At 40.7% G+C, this 19,379-nt stretch overlaps 1 long non-coding RNA gene across 1 annotated transcript; it reads right to left on the reverse strand.

Moving 5' to 3' along the window:
• Nucleotides 1-16,055: 16,055 nt before the first annotated feature.
• Nucleotides 16,056-18,141, reverse strand: LOC114803211 (uncharacterized). Its single transcript, XR_003751896.1, has 3 exons — nucleotides 17,922-18,141; nucleotides 17,592-17,768; nucleotides 16,056-17,457 (listed from the first exon to the last, which is right to left on the reverse strand). It is a non-coding gene; the product is annotated as an uncharacterized LOC114803211 (long non-coding RNA).
• Nucleotides 18,142-19,379: the final 1,238 nt, after the last annotated feature.

Below are 19,379 nucleotides of genomic sequence, written 5' to 3' on the forward strand. Positions count from 1 at the left end.
AGCTTTGGAGAACAATGACATGCTTATAGAAGAGATTGCCTGGTTAACAAAGAAAAAGAGAATAACTCAAATGCAGAATCATAGTTTGCTCTCAAGGATAAAGCAACAAGAAGCTATGGAAACAACATATAAAGAAGAGTTGCTATGTCTCCAGAAGTAGCTATGTAAGCAAGAGAGAGGGTGGAATTGTAAAATGCAAAAAGTTCTCCGAAAATATAAGATGAAGACATCAAAGATCAATGAAGCCCTGAATTGTCTAAAAACATCACTCAACGAGCAGCAGGAGAACAGTGTGGAGCAGTTTACTCACTGGCTGCAGGAGAAAAATCAAAAAACCATCTCCAAAGTTCAGCAGATTGATTCACAAATTAATCAGGTCATATCAAGTCAAGATTCAGATGAGGAAGTTCTTTATACCTCTCAGGCCATGCAGACTGATAGCACGAATGACTGCAGCACCACACAGTAACCAAAACACTTGCCACTGATGCAAAGAATTAAAAAATGTTTTAGTAGGTAATAAAAACAGAATGCATGAGGAATTCAAGAGTCAGCCTTCAATTCAGCTCAATTCAAGTAAAACTTGCACAAATTCAAAACACTTAAGTGATGTGCCTGAAACTGGGGTTTCTGCCAGGAGACAGGCAAGGTTATTATAGTTAACGAAAACGAACGATAAAACTAAAACTAGAATTGAAAAAGCATTTTCGTTAACTGAAATAAAGAGTTAAAAAAAAAAACGAAAATTAACTGAAACTGTTTTGTGTGTATACAAAACGAACTTAAACGAACTAATATTATAGCAAAAACGTCCTTCGTTTTCGTCTTTGTAATAAGCCTTTTGGGTTGAATTAAAATCTATTTACTTCACGCTGCCAGTTTTAAGCCAGGTTTTTGACCATTATGGTAACACGTGGTCTGTGACGTCACGTGTCCATAGTCTGTCCGTGACGCCGCCGGCTAGCGTGATGGCTGCAGCGAAAGTCGGAAGAAAGCGGAAGAAAAAGTCCTATTTGGGATTTCTTTGATTATGACAGTGGCAAAAATAAAAGTAAGTGCCTTGTTGTAGAAGCAGGTGATACAATATGTGGAATACTTCTCAAGGGGAAAAACCCCACGAATCTGAAAGTCCATTTGAAAAGCTCACACAAAAAGGCGAACCAAGAGTACCTGAACAAGCGAGCCTCTCACCCGCCCTCCCCCGAAAGAGAAGCGGTAGCCAGGCCAGGTAACATGGGAAAGGAACGTGATACGACAGCATCCATAATGGACTGCTTCCACCGCCGACCAAGTAGCTGCTGGCTAGTAAATATGCAGGAACACCACAAATGAGAAGAAGCATTGGTAAATATGTTTATTAAGACTGGAATGTCTACACGACTGTGTGACTCGATTACCTTCAAAAAGTTCACCACTTCACTCGAACCAAAATTCAAAACACCCGGAGCTGCAAGAGTCAATAACCTTATCGGAGCTAAGATGGATAAGGCTATTCTGGTGATTTTGATTCATGCACCTGACAAATATCCTAATTTACAAAAAAAAAAAACTAAAGCTAACACTGTAACTAATAAAAACTAAACTAAAACTAAGCAATTTCAAAATATCAAAACTAATAAAAACTAGTAAATCTGCCTCTAAAAACTAATTAAAACTAACTGAATTTGAAAAAAAAAATCTAAACGAAATAAAAACTAAAACTAATGAGAAATCCAAAACTATTATGACTGTGGAGACAGGAAACGCTTTGTTTTGTGGATCCTTTTGTCAATCACAATAAACCAATAATCATATATATGAGCTCTGGTTGGAAACTTTGACCAATTGCAACTAGTCGTTCTGTCCCTGCAGCTGCAAAACACCCCCACCGCATGATGCTGCGACCACCATGCTTTTCTGTTGGGACTCTAATGGACAGGTGATGAGTAGTACCTGGTTTTCTCCACACATACCGCTTAGAATGAATGCCAAACAGTTACATCTTGGTCTCATCAAACCAGAGATTTTTATTTTTCCCATCTTGGAGTTTTTAGCAAACTCCATGTAGGCTTTCATGTGTCTTCCACTGAGGATAGACTTCCGTCGGGCCACTCTGTCATAAAGCCCTGACTGGCGGGGGGCTGCAGTGATGGTTGACTTTCTACAACTTACTCCCATCTCCTGACTGTATCACTGGAGCTAAGCCACAGTGATCTTCTGGTTCTTCTTTACGTCTCTCACCAAGGCTCTTCTCCCCCAACAGCTCAATTTGGCCTGAATACTCTCTGTACCCACTGTTTCTCTCTGTACTCACTATCATTATTTCTCTGTATCACTATTTCAAGCCACTGCAGGATCATAGACAGGCTAGGGGAACCTGTATTAATGTTAAATCTCATACAGTCAAATTTCTATAATGGCTTTGGTCAGTAGAAATAAGTGAAACTACTGGGTAAATTGGTAATTGCACATTGCCAAGATATTGCGCAGGGCCATAGTCAATAGCAGCAGTGAGACGACTGTACAGAAGAAATCTGCACGCACGCACGCACGCACGCACACACACACACACACACACACACACACACACACACACACACTGTGAGAGTTCTGACTGCCCTTGTGTAGAAGCTATTCTTTTGTCTGTTGGTTTAGCACTTGATGGATCTGAACCTTTTACCAGAGGGCAGTATGTTGAATAGGTGGTGGTTAGGATGGAGATGGTCTTTTATGATCGCCCTGGCTCTGGAGAGACATCAAGAGCTGGCAATGGAGACCAGGGAGGGGAGTGGGCAGCCGATCACCTTCTCTGCTGTTCTGGTGACCCTCTGGAGTCTCTTCTAATGTACAACCAGCGTACCACACAGGGATACCGTGCACCAGCACACTCTCGATTGTTACTCCGTAGAAGGACACAGGTCGGTTTGCACCCTGTTCCATCCCTGTTCCAAGCTGCTGGGCTTTCTTCACTAGGGTGGTTGTGTTTGTAGACCAAGAAAGATCCTCGGAGATCCCGAGGAACTTGAGGGAGGACACTCTCTCCAAACTCTCCAACTCTCTCTTCATCTCCAAACTCGACTACTGTAACTCTCTCCTGGCTGGAGCCTCTGCAGTCACCATAAAACCACTCCAGATGATCCAAAATATGGCAGCCCGTCTCATTTTCAATCAGCCAAAATACACCCATGTTACACCTCTTCTTACCTCCCTCCACTGGCTCCCGGTAGCTGCTCGCATTGAGTTCAAATCCTTGATGCTTGCCTACAGGGCTGTAAATGGAACTGCGCCCTCCTACATCAACACACTACTACCTAGATACACTCCTACACGCTCTCTCAGATCGGCAAACGAAAGGAGACTAAAAATTCCTTCTTCACGGGGTCTCCGATTCCAATCATGTCTGTTCTCCGTTGTTGTCCCTGGCTGGTGGAACAACCTGCCCTCCTCCACACGACTAGCCGAGACTATCACCACTTTTAAGAAGAAGGTGAAAACCCTCTTATTCCAAAAATATTACAGACAAATTTAACACATACACATGCATACACATTGAACAAACAAATACAAAATGTATAAATACATTATAATTTTTCTTAGTCTAGCACCCAACACTCTCCGAGCATGTTCTTCAATGACAAGTCTAAGCCTTATCAGGGCTCTTAGTTTGTATACTTGATATTCTATAGAAATCGAACGAGAATTGCTGGTGTCTTCCCAAGTCGCTTTAGATAAAAGCGTCTGCCAAATAAAGTAAAGTAAAGTAAAGTAAATAATCACCTTTTATGGAGAGGGGAGGGGTGATTGTACATAGAAATCCCGGTCCTGGCGCGTCTCCCCACGGAACTCCCAGACCCCACGGGCAATCCTCCAGCACCCCCCGCTGACACCCTGTCTTTTACATTTACATTTACAGTATTTATCAGACGCCCTTATCCAGAGCGACTTCACAATTGCCATTTGTGAAGCCCTGGCTGAGGCTGGTAGCTCCTGATTTTTGGGGAGGGCTTGGGAGTGCAGACTATATATGGAGCACTGGATTGCTGTGACATTTCTGGTGGGCAGAATTGCATTAATGGATTTTTTTTCCTTTACAAGTAGTAATAATAATAATAATAATGATACATAACTTTTCTATCAGAACCCATTGTCCTCTGGTCAGCACTAGATTACCAGGAAATATGGCATATAAAGGTTATTGCAGTCCTGTTGTGTACTGTGAAGTCATGTAGCATTTTTGAGTTAAGGACAATGACTGTAAAAGTTTAGGCAACAGACACTGACAATTGATGCTAATTATCTGGGCAACATTCTCCAACACCAGTCAAGTTAACATTATTTGTGTCAAACAAGTTGTGAATATGTTGAAACATTAAAACAGAAAATGACGTACTCTGTGCTTGAATCTTCTTTTGAAGCTCCTATGAATGGGGTCAACAAAGGTTTTGGAATGTTCGTTAGAAGTAGCAGAATAAGGCAAAGAATTCAGTAGGCCTTTTCATTGTTGGTTGATGGTGATGTGTTGCATTTTAGATATCATACTGCTATTTTTCTGATTGCCAGTTGTCTAGGCCAGTAGGGGCAGGCTTTAGGCGCACTTATTTCAGAGTACTATGCATCAGCGATGGATAGAAACATCCTAACCCTAGCAATATTTCTAAGGTGGAAGTACACGCTTCTGGAAATATTTTGAATATAATGGTCAAAAATCACTTGTCAAACCCAAATATTTCAGTGATAAAATAGTAACACTCGAGAAACCAGCACACTCCAATCTATATTCTGTTTTTGCACATTTAAGACCGATGACCAAAACCTCAGTTTTATCCGAGTTGAGCATAAGGAAGTTGCGGGTCATCCGTTACAGTTTTCCAGCTGACGGAGAGGTGCTCGCCTATGAAACAAATAACAAGCGGTCCGGTACTGAATCCTGTATTTCACTTTGGTTTTGACAGAGTAGTCATCTCTCAGTCATACAAAGTGAATGTGTAAGATAAGTATGATTTCAACCAAGAGACTGTGAGACTTTGCATGCCGATTTAATAGGATTGTGGTGAGCCGTTGTCGCAAGACATCTGGGAGCCGTTGACGCTTCAGACATCTGGGACCAGTAGGTGGAGCCAACAGACAATGGGAATGCAGGGAAGTGGGTTCTGCACATCTACTCCATGGTGTCCTGTGGTGTCTCCATGGTTCCCACACACACTAAATGTAAATTCCCCTATTTACATGTCCACAACCCACATACACATGTCAACAGTCATATTTGTAAGACCTGTGCACACACGCTGTCCTTAGGGCTTGTGCCACTATCAGGAGGGATCAGCAGATGGCAGATGGGAAATTCACAAGGGTCGGCGATGCCATGTGATCACTTCACATTTATTAAAGGATTTATAGATTATAGAAGTGAGTGATAATGAAGAGAGAAGGGTGTTAGTATTAAGTTATCTAAAGCGATCAGATAAATAGACATATCCAGCTTTGGAGAGAAACATGATTATAATGTGAGAATATGTCAGTCATCCTGTGGCTGTAAAAGTTTAGGCAACAGACACTGACCATTGACGCTAATTATCTGGGCAACATTCTCTAACACCAGTCAAGTTAGCATTATTTGTGTCAAACAAGTTGTGAATATGTTGTAACATTAAAAAAGAAAATGACGTACTCTGTGCTTGAATCTTCTCTTGAAGCTCCTATGAATGGGGTCAACAATTTTTGGAATGTTTGTTAGAAGTAGATGTTACGGTCTTAGAGAACTAGCACAGAGCTTTTGGGCTTAGTTCACTCATCCATTGCTCATAGCTATGTTCATAACACCTCTTTGAGTATTTTAGCAGGTACTGGGTCGAGGATATAGGTTGATGGCTTAGCTGAGGAAAGTTCAGAAAGTGTAATTGGAGAAAATAAATCAAATGTTACAGAGTCATCGGTTACGCTTTCAAAAACATAAGTATAGTCATCTTCATCAGCATGGGTATTTACTAAAATGCTCTGTCACATCTGATTTATCTTAGTGTCGAAGTAACCAATGTAAGTGCTGCTCCTTAGTACATTTGTAGGCTCTTTGGAACTATCATTAGTTCTGGTAAATTTAGCAATGGTGTCAAATAAACACCAAGGATTGTGATCTTTTTCTTCTATCAAAAAAGACAGGGGTGGTAGTAGGGGTAACACACTCGCCTATGAACCAGAAGACCCAGGTTCAAATCCCGCTTACTGCCATTGTGTCCCTGAGCAAGACACTTAACCCTATGTTGCTCCAGGGGGACTGTCCCTGTAACTCCAGGGGGACTGTCCCTGTAACTTCTGATTGCAAGTCGCTCTGGATAAGGGCGTCTGATAAATGCTGTAAATGTAAGACAGATATGCAGACTTAGCAGAGGAAAGAGCTTTTCAATATCTGACAAGACTGTCCTTCCAGGCTTGTCTGAATATTTCCAGTTTCGGGCTACGCAATTTCCGTTCGAATCTGCGCCTGTCCTGCTTCAGTTGGCTAATATGGTTGTTAAACCATGGACAACATTAAAATGCTCACATTAAGTGTAATTAAGAGGTGGTCTGAGACAACTGGAACAGGAGGATGGACAATCTGGTTTTCAGTTACAATGGCAACATTTAGAACCAGTTAAAGAGGCTGTCCGCAGTTATATAGGTGTGTTTCTGTGAGACAGAGAATGCCTATAAACATTTCTGTAATGAGTTCATTAATTAATTCTGACGTTGAGTTTTACAAAGTCACTGCTGGAATCCTCCTTCACACTTTCAAGTGTCATGCCCAATATTTCTCAGACCGCCTTACAACAGTGTCTCAAAATGAAACAACTTTTACAGACTGCTCACTGAAAACACCTGTTCAGAACAAGTAGTCTAAGTCATATTTCGTTATTGCAGAATAACTGCAAACCCTATTTTATGTTGCAGCCACCATTAGCCAGGTAGTTGTAACACTATCAATATCACTATTGTGATCAACCACCCTGCCCTGAAATTGTTGACATCATTATCATTAAATTATTCTTGCCAATAACCAAAACACAACTATTTAAAGTCAATAAAAAAAAATCTTAAGTAATTTATAATGGAATATAATAGGTCTTTAGGAAATTTTGGTTCATCCCATCCTGAAATGTACACGACACATAATTACACCGGAATCGAGGACAAGTATACCACAGGGTTAACATCATGGCCTATACCTGATGTAGCAGAAATAGATCTTCCCGCATCCATTTTTCAGCCACGTTATAAAGAGTTTGAAAGGTCTAGATTCGCACAGCTTGATGTAAACCATATAGAATAGGAAAAGGACATTTCAGCACTTGTGGAGCATTTTAACATGGTAACTTACTGCCACCTGTAAGGTGAATGGTGCAAAAATTGCTATCGCCCTATAGATGTTGGGTTGATCAATGCATTCAGAATGGCCCAGCTCACCCTGGAATATCTGCTCCATGTAACACAATTCCTGAACAACAAATTGAGTTTAACTGAGTTGGCTAAGGAGTGCCAAGAAATATAGAATGAAGGCCTCAGAACTGAGCTGACATAAAATTTGGATGTCCTTACATCTTTGAAAAAGCAGATCAAGGCAATAGAGGAAAAGACTGAAGAGCTGAAACTTGACCACTCAGTTAAATTGGATGATTACCTTAGAAAACATGCCGAAAAGGAAGAATGGTCCACTAAAAATTTTGTAAGAAAGCGAACAAAATGGAGAGAAGATAAAAATCACATGAAAGAACTGATTGATGAAACAGAAAGCAGCAAATAACAAGAAATACTCTCTCTCCAACAGACAAATGCAAGTTTGAAAAATACACTCCAACAATCTGAAAAAAACAACAAAATGCTGATGGTAGAGAATGAGAAAAATGCTAAAGAAAAGTGGGAATCTCTGGACAAAGCTTTAAAAAACAATTCCATTCTGATGGAAACAATTGACAGTTTAACAAAGGAAAACAGTTTGACTAAAGACCTTAATAAGAAGTATCAGCACGAGGTTAATAGTTTGCTCTTGCAGATAAAGGAAAAAGAGGATATGGAGAGGACATACAAGCAAGAGGTCATATGTCTCCAGAAGCAGCTGCAGGAAGAACAGATCATGTCGAGGTGTAAAATGCAAAAGGTTCTGAAGAAATATGAGATTAATAAATCTAATATTAGTAAAGCCCTGGAGAGTCTACAAATTTCAATCAACGAGGAGCACAACAAGAATGTGGAAGATTTTACACACTTGCTGCAAGAGCAAAATTTAAAAGCCACGCCCCGAAGTGATTCAGAATTTAATCTGGACATATCAAGTGTAGATTCAGATTCAGAAATTTATGTCTCAGGACATGCAGGCTGACATAAAGGTCCAGCAGGTAAAATAATATGACACAACACATATTAATGCATAAAAACAGTATCTTAAGACAACATACCTGTTTATACAAAACAAAGCTGAATTTCTTGCACTACTTGTAATAATGGCTCTGCTCCCAATGGAAGATTTTAATGTTCAAAATAATATCTATTTATATCTATTTATTATTTATCTAATATTATCTATGTATTGTTTTAAAATAATAAATAGATAAACAAATCACTGAATTGCAATTCCTTTTGCAAACTGTCAGACCGCTCATCAAGGCGGGCTGTCACTAACAAATTCACTTCTGCTCCCTTGATCAGGAAGGAAGTAACGTTGTGTAAGATGGGACGTTGCAGGGCCATGACGTTTCTGCACCTTTGTTTTGCGTAGAGGTTCATCAACTCCGTTTTCCATATCTTTTCAAATGGCAAGGGGTGTGAAATGCCAGCCATTTGTTTTGAGATCCCCACCCTGCCTTTGTCTGTCTGCCAAACAAATTCTGATTGGTCTGTGGCAACTTCCAGAGAGAGAGTTTTTTTTATTAATTTCCACAGTTTTACTGTTGTTAATAATGGCTCGCCTTGATTCTGACACTTTGCAAAACAATTCGCAAAACAAACAATGCAATTCAGTGAATTGTTGTTCTATTTTTTTATTCAAAATACTTTGGAATGAACTAAGGATTGCATCAGCACTTTGCACATTGAATTGCTAATTGCAAAATGTAATATCAAATTACATGCTCAGATTAAATATTGAATTGACCATTGCATGCTCTGATTGAATACTGCATTACCAATTATCTTCTATACTGCTATCCCGCATGCGCTGACGTTGAGATGAGCGCCTGAAACGCTTAATTTAACTGGCTAGGAACTAAAATACACATCAGAAGGTTTCGCCTCTTTTACAGCTCACAGCATAAATACACTGATAACTCAAACTGATAGTGTAATTCAGTTACAGCTACGCAAGATTTTTGAATCATTATGATCCCGAACCAGAGGTTAGGGGGAAACTATAAAAAACTGCCACTGCGAAAAGACATGAGAAAGTTGCTAATAACATACCATACCATTACACACTACATGCTACTACAACATACATAACTAGAAACAAAAATCCCCAGGGGAAATTTTGATGGGTCTGTCCGGGCATTGGTCACAGCTGCGGGCATGTAATTTGTAAAATGGGAATTCTTTACAGTGGTACTGCAGTATCACTTCAAAGAAGTTTTTTTTTACAAATGCTACCAATGCTAAAACTAGCGATCAATACATTCCAATGGGAAATGACCCTGTTTCAGCGTTAATAGCTCGGCCAGGCCCAGTCCGATCGCTTATAAAAGTAATAGCACACCTCACACAACAAAGCTCTAATTTTTGATATATAACACGCGGGTGTGCGTGCTTCGGTACGACCCGCATTAATTGCCGAAAAAAGGCTGAAATAATAAATAATAAATAAATAATTTTTTTTCGCCCATTTACACTTTTTTGTTTTCCCAAATTTGTGCATGATCCGTAAGTCAGACGGCGATAAACCATACGTCAAATCGTCGGCCTTGGCGAGATCTACGAGACGACATCAATATCTTCTTTGTATGTCAAACCGTCTGGACACAAACTCCAAAAAAGTCCAATTTTGGGCTAGAATAATAAACGCGTTCCGAAAACGCTTTTTGGCTAATTGCGCGCGGACCGTAAATCCGGCCGAGCCGAGCCATACGTCAAACCGTGCGTAACGACAAGCCGCACGATTTGATATCAGAGTCGTGTGTGTGCTGTGAAGCGTTTCATCGCAAATTCTTGGAAACCAGATTTTTTCACACTTTTAATGTTTTGGACGTGATTTGTGGCCCTCCTGTAATCCCCAAAGAAGCAACCAATAGGCCTTCGGCCTGACCACTCCGTTGTTTCTGTGCGTTTCACGGTCTTATCGTGGCGGCCTTGGACGTAAGACGTGTCCTTTTATTGCCTTTTTCCCGGTTTTCCGGCTTTTTCCGGGTTTTCCAAACCCCCGTTGGTGCCACCGACTCGTCCCATACGTCGGATCGTAAGACTCGGCGAGGCCTTCGGCCCCGCCTCGATTTTCGGGTCGCTAGCTTCAACGGTTAGCCTCAGGGAGCCAAAAACGCGTTCCCGGCACGATGGTAAACGGTACTTTTTACACGTTTTAACCCGATTTGTGGCCGGGCCGTACGACCTACCAAAGCAAAAAATATATCATCGTGTGCGGAGTGGTCAGGCCTTCGGCCTGACCACTCCGTTGTTTCTTTACGTTTGACGGTCTTCGCGTGGCGGTCTTTAACGTGAGACATGTTCTTTTTTGCCATTAATAGCACAATAATAAATGGTCTGTCTTCCTGACAGACCCAATAACCAGTGTTGGGTGTAACGCTGTAATAATATTTTTTTTTTCAGTAACTAGTAGTGTAAGGCATTACTCGTCTGAAAATTGTAATATTATTACAGTTTTCCCGAGCTAGTTACTTGCGTTACATTTGCCAATAGCACCTTCATCACACACAAGGCACACAACACAGAGAACAGAAGGGAAGGGGAGGGGGGCGTGAACGGAACAGTGATTGGTCTGGGTTTGGCACGAGGGATCATTTATCATCACCGATTGGTCGACACCCGGCAGCAGCGCGGCACCCGCAAAGATACAAAATATTCCTAATATGTACATAAATTAAAATGAAAGAAATAATGAAATAACGCCATGTGTCCAAGAGACCTGAACCGGGTCTCAAAAACAAAATAAAAGTCTTTAGGAAATAAGAAACTAAAAGACACAAGAAAGAAGAAATATACTTATTAATCTAATGTAACTATTTAACTCCGGCATAATAGCTTGCGTAGTATAGACCCAGCTCCCAACCCAACTTTGTGAATAGATTAACGCCGATATTATTTTATCGCCGATAAAAAAGTCTCACATTAACGCAGCACGTTTTTAATTGCGCAATAAGAGTCTCGCGTTAATGCAGCACGTTAACGCCGATAACGCCCACCACTAACTAAAACATATAAAATCAATGAAATCATTAAACGTTCGTACTTCAAATACACAAAACGTAGATACAGTATCTCAAACATTTTATTCCAGTGTGAACAATGAAGTACAAAAAGATGATTACTTTGCCGTTTAGGACATCTATCCATGACTGTGACTTCTGAGCTAAAAAGTTTAACCATTCCCGGGCTGCCATGTCTATTGTTGGTGTGGTTTAAAGTGAAAGCTGTCAGATCAGGTGGCCAACCTGTGTTTCATTGATTTATTTTTGCAGCCATGTCAGAACGCCGGAGATCCGGCGTGGCTCCCTCAATGCTATCAGCCCTGAGACTGACTCACTGGCCCCAAACCTCAGGAAATTCTTTGTACGCGAACATGTTCCAAAATTATAAGTTAGAAATCAAAATGTACTTTTTATATGTGTTTTTACTGTGCGTCCCATGCAAGTACATCCATTCAGCAGGCAATCAGAATGAATCACACCACAACTGTAGAATTATTGAACAATATTCAAACAAATCATTCCATTACACCACAGAAATGTTTCTTACAGATGATTAGCATAGTCTAATGCAAAAGCAAAAAAAGTTTCTGTATACTAAAGAACAGATTAAATCATTAAATTATTCTTAAAGAAAAAAAAACTATTTAAGACTATGCACAGTACGAGTAAAGAGTAATGGAAATGATTTCCAATGGAAATGATTCATCTGACATGGAGGACCAGCCATCCACATCATGGTGTACTGATTGGGCAGAAGTATTAGATCTTCCAGTATCCATTTTTAAGCCACGTTCTGAGATGTTTGATAAATGTAAATTCACATGTCTGAATGTAAACTGTATAGCGTCTGAAAAGGACATTAAAGCTCTTATGGAGCATTTTAATATGGTAACATACTGCTAAATGGAAGGTGAATTGTGCGGACTTTGTTTCAAACCCCTAGATAATGGGTTCGTTAATGCATTCAGGATGGCCCAGCTCACAGCGGAATACCTGCACCATAAAACATACTTTCTGAACAACAAATTGAGGTCACTTTAGGAGCACCAAACAAAATCATTAGAAGACCTCAGAGATGAGTTGAAAGGTCAGGCTGTCATTACATCTCTAAAGAAACAGATTAGCAAACTGGAAGAAACAACGGAAGATCAAAAGCAATTGTTCAAGGAGGCTACAACAAATAAAAAAAAGAAATTGAGAGAGGAGCTAAACTGTCTAAAAGAGGTAACTGATGAAACCCCAAGTTGCAGCTACCAGAAAGAAATGTCACAGTGTCACAAAAACAAAATTGCAAGCTTGAATAAGCAACTCGACCAAGCTGAGCAGGACGGAAACATGGTGATGAAAGTGATTGAGAACCTTCAAACAGTGATGTCCCTTGCAAAAGAGCAAGTGGAGGATTATGAGAAGAAGATAAAAGCTTTGGAGAACAATGACATGCTTATAGAAGAGATTGCCTGGTTAACAAAGAAAAAGAGAATAACTCAAATGCAGAATCATAGTTTGCTCTCAAGGATAAAGCAACAAGAAGCTATGGAAACAACATATAAAGAAGAGTTGCTATGTCTCCAGAAGTAGCTATGTAAGCAAGAGAGAGGGTGGAATTGTAAAATGCAAAAAGTTCTCCGAAAATATAAGATGAAGACATCTAAGATCAATGAAGCCCTGAATTGTCTAAAAACATCACTCAACGAGCAGCAGGAGAACAGTGTGGAGCAGTTTACTCACTGGCTGCAGGAGAAAAATCAAAAAACCATCTCCAAAGTTCAGCAGATTGATTCACAAATTAATCAGGTCATATCAAGTCAAGATTCAGATGAGGAAGTTCTTTATACCTCTCAGGCCATGCAGACTGATAGCACGAATGACTGCAGCACCACACAGTAACCAAAACACTTGCCACTGATGCAAAGAATTAAAAAATGTTTTAGTAGGTAATAAAAACAGAATCCATGAGGAATTCAAGAGTCAGCCTTCAATTCAGCTCAATTCAAGTAAAACATGCACAAATTCAAAACACTTAAGTGATGTGCCTGAAACTGGGGTTTCTGCCAGGAGACAGGCAAGGTTATTATAGTTAACGAAAACGAACGATAAAACTAAAACTAGAATTGAAAAAGCATTTTCGTTAACTGAAATAAAGACGAAAAAAAATACGAAAACTAACTGAAACTGTTTTGTGTGTATACAAAACGAACTTAAACGAACTAATATTATAGCAAAAACGCCCTTCGTTTTCGTCTTTGTAATAAGCCTTTAGGGATGAATTAAAATCTATTTACTTCACGCTGCCAGTTTTAAGCCAGGTTTTTGACCATTATGGTAACACGTGGTGTGTGACGTCACGTGTCCATAGTCTGTCCGTGACGCCGCCGGCTAGCGTGATGGCTGCAGCGAAAGTCGGAAGAAAGCGGAAGAAAAAGTCCTATTTGGGATTTCTTTGATTATGACAGTGGCAAAAATAAAAGTAAGTGCCTTGTTGTAGAAGCAGGTGATACAATATGTGGAATACTTCTCAAGGGGAAAAACCCCACGAATCTGAAAGTCCATTTGAAAAGCTCACACAAAAAGGCGAACCAAGAGTACCTGAACAAGCTAGCCTCTCGCCCGCCCTCCCCCGAAAGAGAAGCGATAGCCAGGCCAGGTATCATGGGAAAGGAACCTTATCGGAGCTAAGATGGATAAGGCTATTCTGGTGATTTTGATTCATGCACCTGACAAATATCCTAATTTACAAAAAAAAAAAAATAACACTAACACTGTAACTAATAAAAACTAAACTAAAACTAAGCAATTTCAAAATATCAAAACTAATAAAAACTAGTAAATCTGCCTCTAAAAACTAATTAAAACTAACTGAATTTAAAAAAAAAAATCTAAACGAAATAAAAACTATAAACTAATGAGAAATCCAAAACTATTATGACTGTGGAGACAGGAAACGCTTTGTATCTCAGCAGCACCAATGATGGCTGTGCAATACAGATCTGCTAGTTTTGTGGATCCTTTTGTCAATCACAATAAACCAATAATCATATATATGAGCTCTGGTTGGAAACTTTGACCAATTGCAACTAGTCGTTCTGTCCCTGCAGCTGCAAAACACCCCCACCGCATGATGCTGCGACCACCATGCTTTTCTGTTGGGACTCTAATGGACAGGTGATGAGTAGTACCTGGTTTTCTCCACACATACCGCTTAGAATGAATGGCAAACAGTTACATCTTGGTCTCATCAAATCAGAGATTTTTATTTTTCCCATCTTGGGAGTCCTTCAGGTGTTTTTAGCAAACTCCATGTAGGCTTTCATGTGTCTTCCACTGAGGATAGACTTCCGTTGGGCCACTCTGTCATAAAGCCCTGACTGGCGGGGGGCAGCAGTGATGGTTGACTTTCTACAACTTACTCCCATCTCCTGACTGTATCACTGGAGCTAAGCCACAGTGATCTTCTGGTTCTTCTTTACGTCTCTCACCAAGGCTCTTCTCCCCCAACAGCTCAGTTTGGCCTGAATACTCTCTGTACCCACTGTTTCTCTCTGTACTCACTATCATTATTTCTCTGTATCACTATTTCAAGCCACTGCAGGATCATAGACAGGCTAGGGGAACCTGTATTAATGTTAAATCTCATAAAGTCAAATTTCTATAATGGCTTTGGTCAGTAGAAATAAGTGAAACTATTGGGTAAATTGGTAATTGCACATTGCCAAGATATTGCGCAGGGCCATAGTCAATAGCAGCAGTGAGACGACTGTACAGAAGAAATCTGCACACACACACACACACACACACACACTGTGAGAGTTCTGACTGCCCTTGTGTAGGAGCTATTCTTTTGTCTGTTGGTTTAGCACTTGATGGATCTGAACCTTTTACCAGAGGGCAGTATGTTGAATAGGTGGTGGTTAGGATGGAGATGGTCTCTGGAGAGACATCAAGAGCTGGCAATGGAGACCAGGGAGGGGAGTGGGCAGCCGATCACCTTCTCTGCTGTTCTGGTGACCCTCTGGAGTCTCTTCTAATGTACAACCAGCGTACCACACGGGGATACCGTGCACCAGCACACTCTCGATTGTGACTCCGTAGAAGGACACAGGTCGGTTTGCACCCTGTTCCATCCCTTTTCCAAGCTGCTGGGCTTTCTTCACTAGGGTGGTTGTGTTTGTAGACCAAGAAAGATCCTCGGAGATCCCGAGGAACTTGAAGGAGGACACTCTCTCCACATAATCACCTTTTATGGAGAGGGGAGGGGTGATTGTACATAGAAATCCCGGTCCTGGCGCGTCTCCCCACGGAACTCCCAGACCCCACGGGCAATCCTCCAGCACCCCCCGCTGACACCCTGTCTTTTACATTTTACATTTACACTATTTATCAGACGCCCTTATCCAGAGCGACTTACAATCAGTATTTACAGGGACAGTCCCCCTGGAGCAACTTAAGGTTAAGAGTCTTGCTCAGGGACACAATGGTAGTAAGTGGGATTTGAACCCGGGTCTTCTGGTTCATAGGTGAGTATCTTACCCACTAGGCTACTACCACTTACCACCTGTCTGAGTTCTTCCTCATAGTTGTCCTCTGCCTTTTCACTCTGCACTTTAGGTTTGGGCTGCGACATTCTGTCACGTCCGAGAACTGACGGGGGGAAAGAAGCGCAGAGGCAGGACATAATGGAAACAAGATTTATTACTATAAGATAACAATAACCAAACCGGCGTGAGGGCCGAAAACAGGAGAAACAAAAGGAAAGAACATAAAAAAACCCCGCAGGTCGCAATTGCCATTTGTGAAGCCCTGGCTGAGGCTGGTAGCTCCTGATTTTTGGGGAGGGCTTGGGAGTGCAGACTATATATGGAGCACTGGATTGCTGTGACATTTCTGGTGGGCAGAATTGCATTAATGGATTTTTTTTCCTTTACAAGTAGTAATAATAATAATAATGATGATACATAACTTTTCTATCAGAACCCATTGTCCTCTGGTCAGCACTAGATTACCAGGAAATATGGCATATAAAGGTTATTGCAGTCCTGTTGTGTATTGTGAAGTGATGTAGCATTTTTGAGTAAAGGACAATGACTGTAAAAGTTTAGGCAACAGACACTGACAATTGATGCTAATTATCTGGGCAACATTCTCCAACACCAGTCAAGTTAACATTATTTGTGTCAAACAAGTTGTGAATATGTTGAAACATTAAAACAGAAAATGACGTACTCTGTGCTTGAATCTTCTCTTGAAGCTCCTATGAATGGGGTCAACAAAAGTTTTGGAATGTTCGTTAGAAGTAGCAGAATAAGGCAAAGAATTCAGTAGGCCTTTTCATTGTTGGTTGATGGTGATGTGTTGCATTTTAGATATCATACTGCTATTTTTCTGATTGCCAGTTGTCTAGGCCAGTAGGGGCAGGCTTTAGGCGCACTTATTTCAGAGTAAAGAGAGCCCTGTTTACAGAGGAGGGGGTTGGTGTGGACTGCGGTGGCCTGATATGAAAGTTAGGCATCATTATTTATTACTTCTATTTTTTAATAGGCTTTGCTAACCCGGTAAATTCATGTTAGCATGTTCTTTTCATATTAAGACACATTAATACTAGTTAGTTCTAAGAATAATGGAATGTTTTGTTTGTTTGCCTGGATGTATGCAGTCCTTAGCATTTGCCTCTGCTGCCTAATGGCACGGGCCAGCTCTGCATGTAAGAACCCTGGCTGCAGGGTTTTGCACAAGTTTGAGCTTATTTAGGGAAACAGCAGAGCAGCCAGAAAACAGAGTTCAAGTATTCTACTCTAGATGTCATAAATGTACTAATGTACTATGCATCAGCGTTGGATAGAAACATCCTAACCCTAGCAATATTTCTAAGGTGGAAGTACACGCTTCTGGAATTATTTTGAATATAATGGTCAAAAATCACTGGTCAAACCCAAATATTTCAGTGATAAAATAGTAACACTCGAGAAACCAGCACACTCCAATCTATATTCTGTTTTTGCACATTTAAGACCGATGACCAAAACCTCAGTTTTATCCGAGTTGAGCATAAGGAAGTTGCGGGTCATCCGTTACACAGTTTTCCAGCTGACGGAGAGGTGCTCGCCTATGAAACAAATAACAAGCGGTCCGGTACTGAATCCTGTATTTCACTTTGGTTTTGGCAGAGTAGTCATCGCTCAGTCATACAAAGTGAATGCGTAAGATAAGTATGATTTCAACCAAGAGATTGTAACTAACTTTGCATGCCGATTTAATAGGATTGTGGTGAGCCGTTGTCGCAAGACATCTGGGAGCCGTTGACGCTTCAGACATCTGGGACCAGTAGGTGGAGCCAATAATGGCTTGAGTCGTCGTAAGTTTTCTTTTAAGCCATTTACTGTGACTCTTCATTTATTTACAGAGACAGAGTGAAAACTATAACACAGGAAAACATAAATTAACCATCCTGTATGTGTTTAACAATCATAAATAAATTGTCTTTGTAACATACATTTACGTTTCTTTTCTTAAACAAATAATGCCTTTAACATTAACCTAACACTTTAATTTATGAAATTATGTACTCACAACATTGCATCTGTGGTGATTACAGTGTGGATTACATGCGATGGACCCAGATTACACACAACTGAATTCTAGTGTGGTCTTGACGAATTATAAGGAAACAGGATATGACCCATAACAACTTCCTGTACAAAATAAAAGCACTCGCTAAAAGTCTCTAACTTTGAACCTTTCAAAATAAAGTTGCACTCAAAGGATGCCTTAGAAGGCAGCACAGGTACACAAGTGCCGTCCATTGGTCACGTCAACACAGACAGCCTGGTTTTGAATACAAGAATTTGATCTGAAATTCGCTGGACAGATTAACGGTGTCAAGTGTAACAAGTGTATTATAATCAGAATCGCCAATATTTGCCAATAGCACCTTCATCACACACAAGGCACACAACACAGAGAACATATAAAGAAGAGTTGCTATGTCTCCAGAAGTAGCTATGTAAGCAAGAGAGAGGGTGGAATTGTAAAATGCAAAAAGTTCTCCGAAAAAATAAGATGAAGACATCTAAGATCAATGAAGCCCTGAATTGTCTAAAAACATCACTCAACGAGCAGCAGGAGAACAGTGTGGAGCAGTTTACTCACTGGCTGCAGGAGGAAAAATCAAAAAACCATCTCCAAAGTTCAGCAGTTTGATTCACAAATTAATCAGGTCATATCAAGTCAAGATTCAGATGAGGAAGTTCTTTATACCTCTCAGGCCATGCAGACTGATAGCACGAATGACTGCAGCACCACACAGTAACCAAAACACTTGCCACTGATGCAAAGAATTAAAAAATGTTTTAGTAGGTAATAAAAACAGAATCCATGAGGAATTCAAGAGTCAGCCTTCAATTCAGCTCAATTCAAGTAAAACATGCACAAATTCAAAACACTTAAGTGATGTGCCTGAAACTGGGGTTTCTGCCAGGAGACAGGAAACGCTTTGTATCCCAGCAGCACCAATGATGGCTGTGCAATACAGATCTGCTAGTTTTGTGGATCCTTTTGTCAATCACAATAAACCAATAATCATATATATGAGCTCTGGTTGGAAACTTTGACCAATTGCAACTAGTCGTTCTGTCCCTGCAGCTGCAAAACACCCCCACCGCATGATGCTGCGACCACCATGCTTTTCTGTTGGGACTCAGATTGGACAGGTGATGAGTAGTACCTGGTTTTCTCCACACATACCGCTTAGAATGAATGCCAAACAGTTACATCTTGGTCTCATCAGACCAGAGATTTTTATTTTTCCCATCTTGGAGTCCTTCAGGTGTTTTTAGCAAACTCCATGTAGGCTTTCATGTGTCTTCCACTGAGGATAGACTTCCGTCGGGCCACTCTGTCATAAAGCCCTGTGTCACGTCCGTGCCGGCTCCGCCCCCCCCAACACGCTCACCCTCCCCAGAGTATTAGACTGTGTGTCCGTGTCATGTCGTGTAGCCGCGGGTGCCAGTCTCACGAACCTTCCTGGTC

This window comes from Denticeps clupeoides, chromosome 14 (genome assembly GCF_900700375.1).
Source record: "Denticeps clupeoides chromosome 14, fDenClu1.1, whole genome shotgun sequence".
In the NCBI taxonomy this organism is placed as follows: domain Eukaryota; kingdom Metazoa; phylum Chordata; class Actinopteri; order Clupeiformes; family Denticipitidae; genus Denticeps; species Denticeps clupeoides.